Source organism: Crinia signifera, chromosome 2 (assembly GCF_055691185.1).
Source record: "Crinia signifera chromosome 2, ASM5569118v1, whole genome shotgun sequence".
NCBI classification, from domain to species: Eukaryota; Metazoa; Chordata; class Amphibia; order Anura; family Myobatrachidae; genus Crinia; species Crinia signifera.
Window position 1 is genome coordinate 88,357,762 of NC_139218.1, and position 15,087 is coordinate 88,372,848.

Sequence of the window (15,087 nt, forward strand, 5' to 3'; positions counted from 1 at the left end):
TTTGTCTGTGTTTGGTATTTGACTCTCCGGTGGCCTCCAGTGGTGAGTCTGTGCCATTACAGCCCAGTCTCCTGTGAACTGATTTATGCACAAGACTGACCTCGTTATCCCAGCCTGGGAGTTGGGCTTGATCTGTTACAGGTATGTTGATCACCTGAGTACTTCATAAGGCCTTCTGCCCAGCAATACCCTGCCAGTTATAGTTCTTAATGGAGTTCTCTCTAGCCTTGTCTGAGCCTTGTTTGAATCCTTCTCCCTGCAGCTGCTTCTTTTATTATTATACTGTATCTCTGCATTGTTGCAGCAGCTCGCACTGGGGGTCAGGTTTGCCTTCTAGGGGATATTCCTTCCCTGTGCAGTAGTTTGGAGTTGTATTATTTATTTACCACCTTAGTGCATTGTTGCACCCATGGGGAATATTCCCCGCATTTTGATAGACTCTGGGTTACCCCATCCTGTTTGTCTCTTTAGTTAGCTTTCCTCTTGTGCTCTCTTAGCCTCAGTCCCACATAAGGCCTGGTGGCATTGAGGTCGGAGCCAGCATAACCAGCTCCTTCAAACGCAGCTGTTAGAGGTGAATCTTAGCACCGCACGTGTCCACCGACTGTGGGGAGAGGCAACAGAGTTTAGGGGTCAGGGTTGGTGGTACCCTCCAGATTCCTCACAGAAATATCCCCCAGGAGTTCAGATTCAATTATTGTAACCCAATCCTGCACTGTTCTTGTTGCCCAAGACACTGCAATGGTAGGTCTGTTAACCACGCCGGTTACACTAAACACCAACTTCAGACACTGCTCTAAAGGTCTGTCAGTCACATCTTTATGGGAAGCTGCAGAGGTAACCTGTAAAACTGAGGGTTTAACTAGGTGAGTCACACGAGAGTCCACCGGTGGTGGGGTCTCCCAGAATTTACAATCCTCCAGTGGAAGAGGATACCGAGATATTACCCTTTTAGGTATCGGGAATTTCTTACCCAGAGATTTCCAGACCTATGTCTTAATCTCCATAAGGTGATCAGAGTGCAGAAACTGAGACCTAACCATATTGCATGATTTAAACTCGTTCACTTTCTATTGCAATAGGTGCTGGTTCATCTTCCTCAGACAATAGCACCCGCCATATAGTTGATATAAGTTTAGTGACATTTACCATGGTAGCTCTATCCTCCCCCATCTCAGGTTCCCCTTCCAACTGCTTCATCATCCTCGGCCTCTACCCTAGATGACTCAGTAGTGTCCTTCATCAAAGTTGACTGAGAGGATGATGCCTGCTTAGAACATTTTGAGCCATGTGCTAAGGGTATCTTTTGTGACACCAGGGTCTGAATCAGTGACTTCATTGTACTTGACAATAAATCCACCCACGGTGGAGTGATTTACGTGACTGGTGCAGGCGCAGGGGGTGCCGGACCAGTGACAGGTGTCAAACAGTCTACTAATGTACCCAGTAACTGGGTAAAGGCCACCCATGCAGGCTTTTACCCCTGAGGGGCAAGTGAAGTGTCTGCAGAATTGTGGCAAGTAGCACAGAGGCCATTATGCACACTATCCTGGTCAAATAGTCTCCCTGCACATGCTGTGCATGAACGCAGTAGTGGGGAGTCTGATTGCATGTTTTCCTGATCACTAGACATGCTACAGTAGCTCTAATATGGGAGCTGGCCACACTTGAGGCTTTATGCCCCGACAGTGACCCGCGTTAAGTGTGACTATGAGTTACCTCCTCCCCAGTACACCGGGTCACAGTTGAACACAGTGATAGTAACTACAAATACAGTGATAGTAAATATAAATATATATATAAATATCGTCTTCACACCTTGATAAAGGGACCACTAGGTCTTGAAACGTTGATATATCCTGGTCGTCAGTGTCTTCATTTGAGTGCCGCCGCTCCCACCATGCTACATGTTAACCCTTTGTTGGGTACACCTTGCAGGGGGCACCAGAGTATTTGGCTTTCCAGCTGACCTGTGGAGTATATATATATATATATATATATAGTTCCAACTAGAAAGGCACTCAAACGCAGATCAACATCAGCCCAGGTGCACAGCCGAAGAATCTGGGAAACACCCAGGGAGATATAGTACAATATACCAGTGGCACTCGCGGGACTTGTACCAATGTAAAAAAGACACAGCAGGTCAGCGAAATCAACAGCAACGTTTCGAGCTTTATTGCTCGTCCTCAGGCTCAACATACACAAGACAAACATCTTACCTATATCACCTCCCTCCACCGTGCCCCCCGTGCCGCCGTCCCCGCGTCTGAGACAGCTGACGTCACACTCCTTGCGACGCACGCCCTCCGGCGCACCTGATGACATCACCATGGTTACGTTGCACGCCCTCCGGCGCTCACAGACTGTGGGGCGGTTGCCAGGCAACCCCTACAACAACAAAACAGTGCACAAATAAAATACAAGTAACCCAGCGATTACAAAGACATAATGTAGCAATTCAAACAGAGCATACAATAACAATAAAGCGATGTTTAGGCTGGATCTTATGAACTGCAGCTGTGCAATATAACCATGCAATTTAACCATATCAAGCAATATGTCAGCTAAAAAGGTAAAGGCAGACAGCATGTAACCTGTGATCTGACATGATGACCCAAAATGTACATTCTTACAGAAAACATGTCAAGCTGCAATATTCATTAAGACCGGCCGGATACACAGTATTCAATCTATGTATCCAGCGGGCCTCACATTGCAGCAAAAGCCTATCCCTGTCACCACCCCTCATGTTAGCAGGGATGTGATCAATGATCTTATAGCGGAGTGTGGCCAATGAATGACCAAACTCCCTAAAGTGGCGAGGTACTGGCTGTTCAGTACCAGAGATCTTGCCCTCAATGGAATGTCGGATGGTGGAACGGTGGGTTGCCATCCTTTCTTTAAGGGTCCTGGTGGTCTTACCCACATATAGCAGCCCGCACGGGCACCGGATGATATAAATAATGTACGTACTGGTGCACGTCAATACATGTTTGATTAGGATTTTAGTCCCAGAGTGTGGATGGCAGAAAAAACTGCCAGTCTCCAGGTAGCTACACGTGGTACAATTAATGCACCTGTAGCACCCTGGTTTTTTTAGATAGAAAATGGCTATAGCTCGGCTTCTTGAACCCAGTGATGTCATTCCTGACCAACCAGTCTTTCAGATTGCGTTGTCTCTGAATGCTGGGCAGTAATGAACTGTAGCTAAACGATTTGAGTCCCGGGTCATGCACGACCATGGGCCACAATTCTCTAGCTGTTTTAACGATTTCTGTGCTCGCACTGTTATATTTTTGAACAAAGGGAATTTTAGTGGTATTTTTGATGTCAGCTTGTTTCGGTAACAGGGTCTTGGCCCTAGGTGTCATCATCACCCTAGCCTTAGCAGCTAAAAGATCAGGTTTCTTGTATCCCCGTGCCAAAAATGTAGTTATGTCATCATCACCCTAGCCTTAGCAGCTAAAAGATCAGGTTTCTTGTATCCCCGTGCCAAAAATGTTCTGCTACATTGATATCATCACAGATCCTTCTCAGACGTAAAAATTGTGAGAAGGGGAGACCCCTCGTGGTGGCAATCTGGTGTTGACTGGAACAGTGCAACATAGTGTTCCTATCAGTGGGTTTTTTATATAGGCCAGTGGTGAGCTGGCCATTGTTGAGTTGAATGACAACATCTAGGTAATGAACCGAAGTCGGGCTGACATCATAAGTGAATTTGATCGTGCTGTCTGATGCATTTATCTGTGTCATCAGATCAACAAATTCCTGCTCATGACCTGTCCAGATCATTAACAGGTCATCTATGTACCTTACCATGAAAAGGATGTTACTGGCAACAGTGTAATTGGAGAAAAAGAAATCACGTTCAATGTCGAACATATAGCAATTAGCAAACGCCGGAGCTACGCAAGAACCCATTGCGCAGCCCCGGCACTGCAATGGGTTCTTGCGTAGCTCCGGCGTTTGCGTTTGCTATGCTCGGCACACTAATTTATTCTCCCTCCGGGGGTGTCGTGGACACCTCCGGAGGGAGAAAGCGTCGGGATTTTGGCGGTCGGGATTCCGGCGTCGGGAGTTTGAACGCCGGGATCCCGACCGCCGGGATTTACACTGCATCCCGTTGGAGGATATACCATATCACTAACCATCTACAAGTCTCCTCCGGCACGAGGAGTTGAGCGCACGGCGCAGGGCTTAGGTTGAGGTCATGAGGCAGTCGGAGTCTCGCGACGCCACGGTTACCTGTGTTGGATTAAGAGACTTTCTTATTCCCAGTCACTTTGTCCACTGCCCATCAGCTCACCTGCCCTGCCATCAGCCATAGCCCCCATCACCACCACCCCTTACCTAACCTTCCCCTTCTTTTAATGAGATTGTCATCAAGCAAAATAAAACCGTTGATTCACCTATCTGCATTTATCATCATTACAGCCAATCTGACACTGTAAATATATCCATTACTCCTACATAGAACTCTCATCTTAGCGCAGGTCTCCACACCCGTCTGCATATTTAAGTTTTGGGAGGGTGTCCCCCTCTCGGGAGACCAGCAGCTACCACTAGCTTTAGGATACATTATTGAGTGCAGCATCTACCACTGTCCTTAAAATATAATGAGAACAAACTCTCTAAACAGGTATGGGACATAATCTGCAAACCTGTAACAGGAAGACATGCTGTTATTTATTAATTCAGTTATATAAGATTTACAGTATCTTTTATTATGACATAAAATGTAATAATACATGAACCTCATGTGTGGAAAATGTTCCTACCAGCTAATAATAACTGTCACAATAAGTAACGTTTAATCAACATCTGTGTACCCAGCCCTCTACTTCCCCATCCTAGCTCCCTCTTCCTGTTTCTCGACTCCCTTGGAATACTCCCTTCATTAACCAAATATCTGCCCAAAGCACAGCATGAAGCTCACTTACTGTCACGGTTTTGCATTTATAATTGTGAGTTGGAAACAACATGAGTTGTATGAGTATACAAATTTATTACTATGGTGTTTTTACTTAGAAACTGTATGAGTAATTTGCTACCGGTGATAGATTAGAGACTCTTTCTAGTTGATCTGCGATAAAGCAGATTTATGCTGTATCTTAAAAGCCTGTAATATTTAGTGTTATTTGTTGAAATGAAACATTCACTGATGTATACTTTGTGTTGGCACTGTTTTGGTATTCTTATCCTTATTCACATAGAAATACTTGTTATGTGTGGAGTCATCTGTTTTCCTCTTATGTAGTATTTGATTTTAAGATAAATTTCATATTGATTTTTACATGATGCTGGTGGCAGTATGGAGCATCCTTCAGGCAGATGAAAATAATATTGTATAGAAATACATTTAGCTTTGGAAATCTATGTCATACTTGCCGACTGGCATACTCCTTTCCGGGAGAAGCCCGGAAAGGAGTGAAAGGGGGCGGGTAGAGGCTTCGTTTTGGGGGCGGGGCATGGGTGATGTCATCAAGCCCCGCCCCCATGGCGGGCTGAAGCCTCAATTTGCGGGTCCGTGGGTGGTGGGGCTAAAAATGCCGCGAAATGCAGCGAATTGCGTCATAGTTTTTAGACCACGGGGTGAGGGGGAGCCGGGGCTGTAGGGAAATGCGGGAGACTTGCCCCCCTTCCCGGGGGACCCAATTTGCGGGACCCTCCCGGCCATTCCGGGAGGGTAGGCAAGTATGATCTATGTTTTTATTTATTTTGATTTTATTTCTTCAAAATGAAATACATACATACATACATACATACATTCAGGCCCTTATTCAGATCTGATCGCAGTACAAATTTGTTTGAAAAATGGGCAAAACCATGTGCACTGCAGGTGGAGCAGATGTAACATGTGCAGAATTACTATCCCTGTAAGTTACTTCCTCTGCATTTTGGAGGAGTTTTCCACATCTGTCTGCAACTTAAATCCTGGAACAGGCATTGCTTTTTCTGACACTATTATTGCAGGTTGTTATACATTCCCTCATCTCCCTCCTGAATTTTGATGGAATACAGAACATCCTTGCTGTCTATGCCCAGTCTGCTGCAGTAGATGCCATCGGCGTGTGGTGAGGCTTGTACCAATACATGGAAGAGCCATTGGGTAAATTTACTTAGATGGGAGATCTATTAAAGATGGGATGTTGCCCATAGCAACCAGATTCCACTTTTTATTTATTTAGCATCTTGTAGAAGATAGTATTCCTCTTGTAGCAGTGCAGCCCTCTCAGCGAAGGATCCCTCTTTCCAGGCAGCCAAGGACAGGGCTGAAGCCAGGTACTATCCACAGCAGAGTGAGTGTGAGTACGCAAGAGTGATTATCAAAATGTTACTATCAATGCCTTGCATGCTGGTTCTCCAAGTACTCACATGTGGTACGGGCTTGCTGGGACTTGCAGCCCTTCCTGTAAAAGACAAAAAAATTATTTTCACATTTTATTAATTAGACTTTAACTTTTACTGAAATCCCCCCCGAACACATACAGGGGAAAGTTCTGGTTGATTCATAAGGCTGTGAATGCCGCCACCCATTCGCAAGGGTGACTCGCTCTCAGGGGCTTGCGAATGGATGCTACACAGTAACATTTATTTGCAGGGCAGGGGGAACCTACCACATCTTTTGATGGTCACCGACCTTCGAAAGGTATGGAAGTTGCACGCATATGTAAGGTAGCTCTGAGCAAATACATGCATGTTGGGGAGGAAATGGGCGGGCTGCTAACATCAGGTGATGTTAGCTGCCCGCCCCCCACTTGTGTCACGGCCTCATTAGCATTAGAACACCCAGCATTCTTATGGGAATGCCCATGAAATGCTGGGTGTTGCATACCTCAAAACTTTGTAGCTGCAGAAATAGGGACACTAGCGTCCAAAAAGGGGGCGTGGCTTATGCAATAGAGCTGCGTCCCCATTTTCGGCCGGGAATAGACGCTGTGCGCATGCGCACAGCGTCTATTCTGTCAAATTGGGGGGGCTCCAAACTGCCCCCCCTCGCAGCGGGACACCTCCGGCCGCGGGTGGGACAGCGGGACAGGACCCGGTAATCGGGACTGTCCCGCTGAAATCGTGAGTGTTGGGAGGTATGGTGTTCCCATTTGCTAATGGAGCTGCCCGGAATGCTGGACTATATAAGAAACTGCTAATAATTAAATAAATTAAATTAAATAAATGGTTAATTTTTATTCGCTCCCATACATTGCAAGTTTTTGTTCCAAACAGACAAATTGGATAGATACATTTTTAGGTGTGTATCCAGCTCTAGACATAAAAGCACAAAAACATTCAAGAAGAAAAGGGGTTAAACACCAGTGAAATAATATATACTTAAACGTGGTTCCTGTTAAAGTGATTACAGCAACACTCAACAAGCACAAGAACAGATAACGTGAAAACACAAGCTGAAATACTGTATGACTTCTATGTCCTCCGGTGCTGAATCTCCTCCTTTCTGAGATATATATCACTGCTCTAATAGGATCCATTTTTGTCAGTTAAGCACATTAAGCAATTGCACAAACAAGTCTTTACTTTGACTGAGCAATATTGAGCAGCTGTGGTTTTCAATACAGCAAGATCTGCAAGAAATAATCTGGAACATTAATAAGGTAAGAACATTAATAATGTTGTTTGTAACATTTACAGTAACAGTAAAAACAGGCCAAGATCAGTAAACATACAGTAGCTGCGATGAAAGTTAGGCATCAGGAAGTGAGATCTAGTATTCTGTATAACAATCGCATGACTGCTTTTAAAAAAGAAAAATAAATTTTGTAGTCATTCTTAAGTTAGGGAGAAGTTCTGTATGAGGATGATTCTTTAGAATACTAAGGTGTTGTACTCCAAAAACATCTGTTTTATACATTCTACAATCCACAAGTTATATTTATTTGAAAATATAATTGACATTTACAGTATGGATATATATATATTTTTTAAATGCTATTGGTGCTGTATTTCACTATACAAAATTAGACATGCAAACCTGATCATCAATTCAATACAGTCCATGATGTCACATACATTCATGTTGCATATATATTATTGGTATATTAATTGATTTGTGAAATACACTAGTACTGTGATGGCTAACCTTGACACTCCAGCTGTTGTTGAACTACACATCTAGGGATGCCAATTCGGGACTGAAAAATGCTCAATCCCGGGATTCCCGGAATTCCCAGGATCCCGGGATTGGCTTCCCTAATAATAAAAAACACCCTGGCCGCCCGCATATTTACTTACATTTGCGGAGTGTGCAGCCGGGAGCCGGGTTGCTGAGTGGACAAGTGGGAGGGCTGCTGGCTTGCCGGGTTGGTAGGCCGTCTCCTATGGCGGGGTGGCTGGGTGGACTGGGAGCCGGGAAGGCTGGGTGGGCGGGCAGACGGCTGAGGCGGGATGTGTGGCTTTGCCCTGCGCAGCGTGACCTCTGACTTAGTCACGCTGCGCAGTGCTGCACTGCCGGGTAAGGGAGAAGCCAGGCAGCGCTGCCCTACATTAGACGGGAAACTCCAATCCCGGGATTGAAATCTCTGCGTTTTGGGGGCCAAATCCCAGGATCCCGCCGATCCCAATCCCAGGATTGGCCACCCTATACACATCACAGCATGCCCTGCTACAGTTTTACTATTTGGCCATGCTAAAACTGATGCAGGGCATGCTGGGATGTGTAGTTCAACAACAGCTGGAGTATCAAGGTTAGCCATCACTGCACTAGTAAGTGCTTTTAAACAACATTAATGTCAGTGCTCATGGGATACAGTCACTTGGTCTACAAGCATTAGGTTGACAGCACTAGGTCGACATGCTTGAAGATTGACATGACAGAAGGTCGACATGCAGGAAGGTCAACATGGGATAGGTCAACAGGGTCATTAGGTCAACAATCATTAGGTCGACATGGGGAAGGTCGACAGTCAAAAGGTCGACATGGGTTTTTTCACTTTCTTTTGAGCCATCATGTGCCGACAGGTGGTATTTCATGCCTTACCATCCACTAGGGCATGGTGGGAGAATAAAATAGTGAGTGCAGTGAGCCATGCGAGGGGATGCGGTGCTACGTTTCAGTGTCCATGTTGACTGTGTTAACATTCGGGACAAAAAAAAATAAAAACCCCATGCCGACTTAATGCATGGCAACCTTATGACCCTGTCGACCTAACCCAAGTCGACCTTCCTGCAAGTTTACCTTCAGTCATGTCGACCTAGTGGTGTCGACCTAATAATAAGAGTTTAAGAGATGCCGTCATATGAAAACTATTTTAATTGTATAGTTAATCCTTTGTCAGCAATCATTTATTCATTATTTTAATTATTATAATATGTGAACAATGAATTCATAAATACAGCAATCTTGCAGCATCTTTATCAGCAGGTAAGTGAAAGCTTGGTACACTATCACACACTCCCTTGAGTCATTTCTTGCATCTTTAGATTGGACTTGCATGCAGCTCAATCTGAACGCCATGCTGCCGAATGCAAAATCTTCGTCCCCATCACTGCATTGGCACATGTGTATGTACTTGGCAATGCTGGGGCCGCGTCAGCTGCGATGACATGCTTGGTACACATCGTCCAATGTATTCCCTTTAGTTGGGAACCACTGAGGTAGGACCTTCAAGAGGCAAAGATTCAATAAGGCAATTAAAAGGCAAAATTTATTTTTTCAAAATATTACAATAATTTTTTAATAACAGTTTATTCATAATTAGATATATTTTGATCATTTTCTTTTTGTAAAAATGTAATGTACTGCGCATTTACCTGCATATTTTACAGTGCCACATTTCCCATTAGGCAAGTGCCTAGGGGCGGCACTTGTTTGGGGTGGCACTTGGACAGCAAAATATTTCCATTGTACTAAAACAAATGCCATCTTGAATAGAGTGTAAATGGATAGGGCATGCGCATACTGCCACTGTTAACTAAGTAGCTATTCTACTTAGTAAATATATCTAGTTAGTAAATATAAAGTCAGTGGCTTTTTTTATTATATTCAATTGCCAAAATTAAATGAGGGCTTATAATTACAATAATAATTAATATAATTGGGGAAGGGGGTGGCGGAAATGACTGTAGTGCCTAGGGGCGCCCTCCCCCATAAATTGATATTTTGATAGAGTAGTCACTTTTCCAGGTGCAAACTCATGTAAGCACAATATTTTAAAAAAACAATGACATGATGAGTGATGAGAGGCAGACTTTACCTACAGATTGAAGTATTTAGAAGGGTAAAAGACTGCAAAATCAGAGTGAGGGAGAAGATCCAGCAACTAATATATGAATGGACCTAGTAGTCAAAGTAGAAAATTTGAGGTGGGAGTATGTAAAATGTGAGGGGAATTAGTATTCAATCCATGGTGTATTTCTGTGTGTACCAAAGAAATGGACGCATCTCACAAAGGGGGAGTGGCCACTCAAAAAAGTCTGTGCTCGTAAGAGGACGGATGCGGTGAAGCTGACTGGGGTTGTGAGTCGGCTTTTCCAGTATCTTTTCCAGTGTCTTAAAAAGCCTTTGGTCCAGCCCCCCATATATTGCCCATTCACCGCAGCCACTGTAATCATCTCGCGAGTATCTGCTCTGCAGGCCCGCTGCCCCCCTACCTCTGGTGTCACCATCGGACCGCTGTGCCTGGTGTAAATGGCCTTCGGCTGCCTCCTCTCAGTCTCCTGCTGCCAGCCGCCCTGCCCATCCTAGCCAGCTTGCCCTATGTAATTTTTTTAAACAGCCAGCCCAACATGTTATATATATATATATATATATATATATATATATATCGCGTGGGAACTGATGTTATGACCGAAGGTCTGGCCCCAGCAGGGGGGTCCGATGATATGACTGATGGTCTGACTCCAGCAGGGGAGACCGTTGCCATGCCTGAAGGTCTGTTTCTAGGAAGCGAGATTGATGCTTTGTCCAATGGCATAGTTCCAGAAGTCGTAGTCCCGGGAGGGAACTTGAGAGGCACAGTCCTTGAGGAGATCCCAGAAGCCATATTCCCGGAAAGAGACTCAAATGCCACTACCCCTGAGGGGGTCCTGAAAGCCACAGCCCCAGGAAGAGGCTTAGAGTGTCCAGTCACATGAGGGTGTCTGTGTCTGTACCCCAAGGAGGGGCATCTGTTTCTGTACCCCAAGAAGGGGCATCTGTTTCTGTACCCCAAAGAAAATCATCTGTTTCTGTGTACCCAGAAAAAGTCACTAGTGCCGTACATTTAAGAGGGCCACAGAGGGCCACAACTCCAAAAAGGCTCCAGAGGGCCACTGCCCCTGAGTGGTTCTTGAGGGCCGCTGCCCCAGAAGGGGCCATTGATGGCATTCATTCAGGAAAGGTTCTTGAGCTCATTGTTGCAGAGGAAGTCCCTAAGGCCATTTCCCCAGAAGGGAGTGTGAAGTGTGCCATCCCAGCAGCGGACTCCAGACAGTCAGAAGGGAATAAAACTGATTCTGACTCCTTAGAAGATATCTCTACATCTATTGTCTTTGATATGGACTTAGACCAATATTTTGCACTCATTAAATACTATGTCACCATTATGCAGTTTAGACCATTCAAGGACATCACCTCTGAGAATATGGTGCTTTACTTGATATATTCTTTTTGAGGAAAGGCTTTGTAATGGGCTTCCAACTTAATTAGTAATAAAGATCCCATTCTAAAGGATGTCCAGGCATTCAGTGATGCTGTCATAACGAGATATAGTTCTAGTTCTAAGTCACCTGCTGGTAGTCCACAGAAGAATATTATCAAGTCAGCACAAAGATCTCATCCCGTTGTATTGACAGTGGGATGTGCTATCCTGCCTTCTTCTTGCAATCAGTGTCTTGAAGTTTCAGCCCCTAGGGGCAGGAAACCAGTCTTGGCATTAAATCCAGATTCAGATTCCAGTGATGATGCTGAGGAAAATGAAATACCATTCATCCCAGGTGTTTGTTTCCATAAGGAAGTGTTATCCAAGACGGAAATTCTGATCCATTCTAGTGTCTTTGGATGTATTCAAGGGAAAAAGAAGAAAAAAAAGAAGCATTGCTGACTTTTGCCCAGTCTTGTTTGAATTTTTTTCTGTTTTGTAGTGCCCTGTGGCCACCAACAAAGGGGGGGGGGGGGTTGGGCACTGATATGAGCCATAGCTTGTTTATGTTTGGTACTTTTCCTGTTATTATTTATTGTTTACCAGTAATCCAGGCTCTGATATTTATTGGGATAGTCTGGATATTGGGGTCCATCAGCTTGACTTGTTCTACTCCTGTACTGGACTGTTGTTAACTATCTCAGATAAGTCAGGGGTTAGCAGCCTCTGTTTAATATACTTCTACTGGTGTCATACCCCTGCATTGTTGCATTTGATAGTCATTCTCAGTATATCTGTGCAGAGTTTTACCGATCTCTCCTACAGGCCAAAGGGTCTCTTAGTATTTTGTGTGTCAGCTTGTGTATTGTTACACGTTCAGTCAGTTGGGATTTTATCCCAGGTAACATCTTATGCATTGTTGCATTGGTGGGTTTAACTCACATTTGGAAGGTGTGTGTACTCAAAGCCTGTTTATCCCAACTTGTGGCTCTCTAGCTTCTGCAGCAGCCTTTTCACCCAAAAGTCATGTCGGCACCGGGGTTTGGGTGAACTTAATTTACCCCTTCGAAAGAGGCTGTTAGAGGTGAAGTCTTAGCCTGCAAGAGGCCACCAGGACAGTAGAGTTCTGCAACAGGGTTCCGTATACACCTGTCCTGACAAAGCACTGTGGAATATGTGTGCACTATATAAGAAACTGTTAATAAATAAATAAAATAATATATTGTATCCAAATGGTAAATTGCAGCAACACTTCTGCTAAGCTAGAAAGGAGCCAGTGGTATAACTACAGTGCAGCAGACCCTGCGGTGGCTTGGAGAAGCCATCACCATCAGGGTCTAGGTGAGCGCTGAGAAAAAATAGAATCGCTGGCTGCTGCAGGGACACCAGATGCAGAGGAACTGCCAGAATCCCTTGCTCCTCCCCCTGCACTCTAACTGCTTTCCCACCAGTGCCACCCTCCCTAGCAGCTTAGGATAGCGGTTGCTATAGCAATCCTCCCACCTCCCCATGCACAGTTAAGGAAATTACGCAGTGCAGTGACACACTTCAGTACGGGGGGTAGGGGGCATCACACATCACTCACCATGCTCTTCCAGCAGCGTGCTGGCAGCTACATAGGCTGGACTCTAGTGGTTTGTGAGCTGCTGAACTGACACTGGATGCTCCTCCAGCCACCAGTTCCCAGAGGCATCCACTCAGCATGTCCAGCACGGCAGAGCCACAGCAGTCACATATCAGGGTAGGCTCTGTATGCAGTGACTTCTTTATTTTAGTATCTTGCAGCTTTCACTTTCTTATCTCCTTATCTGCTACACCCTCCTACTCCACCTGTGACACAGGTTCCCCTCTGCTGCTCACTCTCTCCTCACACCTCTATCCACCGGACCCATCTCCTGATTACTCTCCCCTTTCATCCCCCTTTCTCTTTTACCCTCTCTTTCTGTTTGTCCTTGACACCATCTCTCTCCCCCTTCTCTCTCTTCCCTCCTACCCCCTCTCCCTGACACTGTCTCTCTCTCACCCCTTCTCTCGCCCCCTCTCTATTCCTGACACTATCTCTCACCCCCTTCTCTAGTGGGAACATTCTGTGTGTAAATGGCACTACTAGGGGTATTCTCTATATAAATGGCACTACTGGAGGTCTTATGTATAAACAGCACTAAAATGACATGGGAGTGCAAGTGGGATTACGGTGTGTGGTGTAATGTGTGGGGGAGGGGTGCCTGAAACTATTTTGGCTTGGAGGAGCAAAATTTATAGTTACGCCATTGGAAGGAGCTACTGATAGCAAGCCATTAGAGGATTTTCTATGAAAGCTAATACAATGTTCACATAATCATTTTATTATTATATAACATTTGCAGAGAAGACATTTAGTTTTGTGGTGGTTCACAGAAATGCCCATTTTGCCATACGGCTTTATTGAGTCATCGCTGAAGAGGTCTCATTGTACATAGCAAGTCACTGTCATTGAAATTAATAAATCAAAGAATAATTGTGGGGGCTCAGATTGGTGAAAGAAGAGCAGCTGTCATATTGACATTTAAAAAAAATTGTTTTAGTTTATTCTTAAGGAAATAAATCTTACTGTAGTCATAATGCATATCCACTGGAAAGAAGGGGATTTGAGACCGCGCTCGCTAAAAAGCATGCAACAGGTGTAGTTAAAACATTTATTTAAAGAAGATACATATAAAACTGTATGATAAAATCTCAATTAAAAAGATTGGGGGTATCACAAGTAAGTACAGAGAGCAGGGATAGTCACCCACAGTTCAGCCGTGGGTGATATGTCCTGTGTCCGTTCCTATGTTGCCTCCAGATAATCGTCCTTTATAGGAATGCCAATTGCAAAAGATTTGTACTGGGAGAAATATTGGTCTTCAAACCAGGGAGCTCCTGATGTTGAGAGGTGCTCTACCTGGTGGGCTTGATGGTATTGCCACTTAATTCCTTAGTGGGAGAGATGTTGATCTCCTGACCAGGGCGCTCCTGATGGAGCGAGGTGCTCTACCTGGTGGGCTTGATGGTAATGCCACTTGGTTCCTGGGAGAGGATTCATTCTGGAGGCTGGTCCGGTTTCAGGATGATGAGAACGTGGGGCGTCTGTAAAGTAGGGGTGTCCCTGCTCCCCTTCACTAACGCGTTTCGCAGTAAGCTTTGTCAAGGTGATCACGAAGTGGCATTACCATCAAGCCCACCAGGTAGAGTAGTAGTAGTAGTACGTTTATTTATAAGGCGCCGCAAAGTGTCCGCAGCGCCATACATAGCAAACAAAAAAAAAAAAAAATTACAAGGTAACGTACAGGGTGTGTTGAAAGATACAGTATAAATAGGGGTATAGCTGGTAGAACTAAAATCAGCATCAGTTCAGAAGTAGGTGTCAAAATTGTCAAGGAGACTGAAGATGAAGTAGAGGAAGGGAAGAACAGGACAGGAGCACAGGTGAGGTAATGAGGTAGGGTGAGTACGTGAGGAAGGAGGGCCCTGCTCATAAGAGTTAACATAC

At 44.8% G+C, this 15,087-nt stretch overlaps 1 protein-coding gene across 4 annotated transcripts in view; it reads left to right on the top strand.

The window, feature by feature from the left end:
- The window catches only part of CSF2RA (colony stimulating factor 2 receptor subunit alpha), a 210,865-nt gene that overhangs the window by 66,118 nt on the left and 129,660 nt on the right, over positions 1 to 15,087 (top strand). For 2 of the 4 annotated variants that reach the window (XM_083172530.1, XM_083172534.1), the window contains exon 1: positions 7,243 to 7,613. The exons of the other annotated variants lie outside the window; for them this stretch is intronic. The gene's annotated coding sequence lies outside the window, so the exon portion shown is untranslated. Of the gene's footprint in view, positions 1 to 7,242; positions 7,614 to 15,087 lie in introns of those variants that run through there. 4 annotated transcript variants of the gene reach the window in all.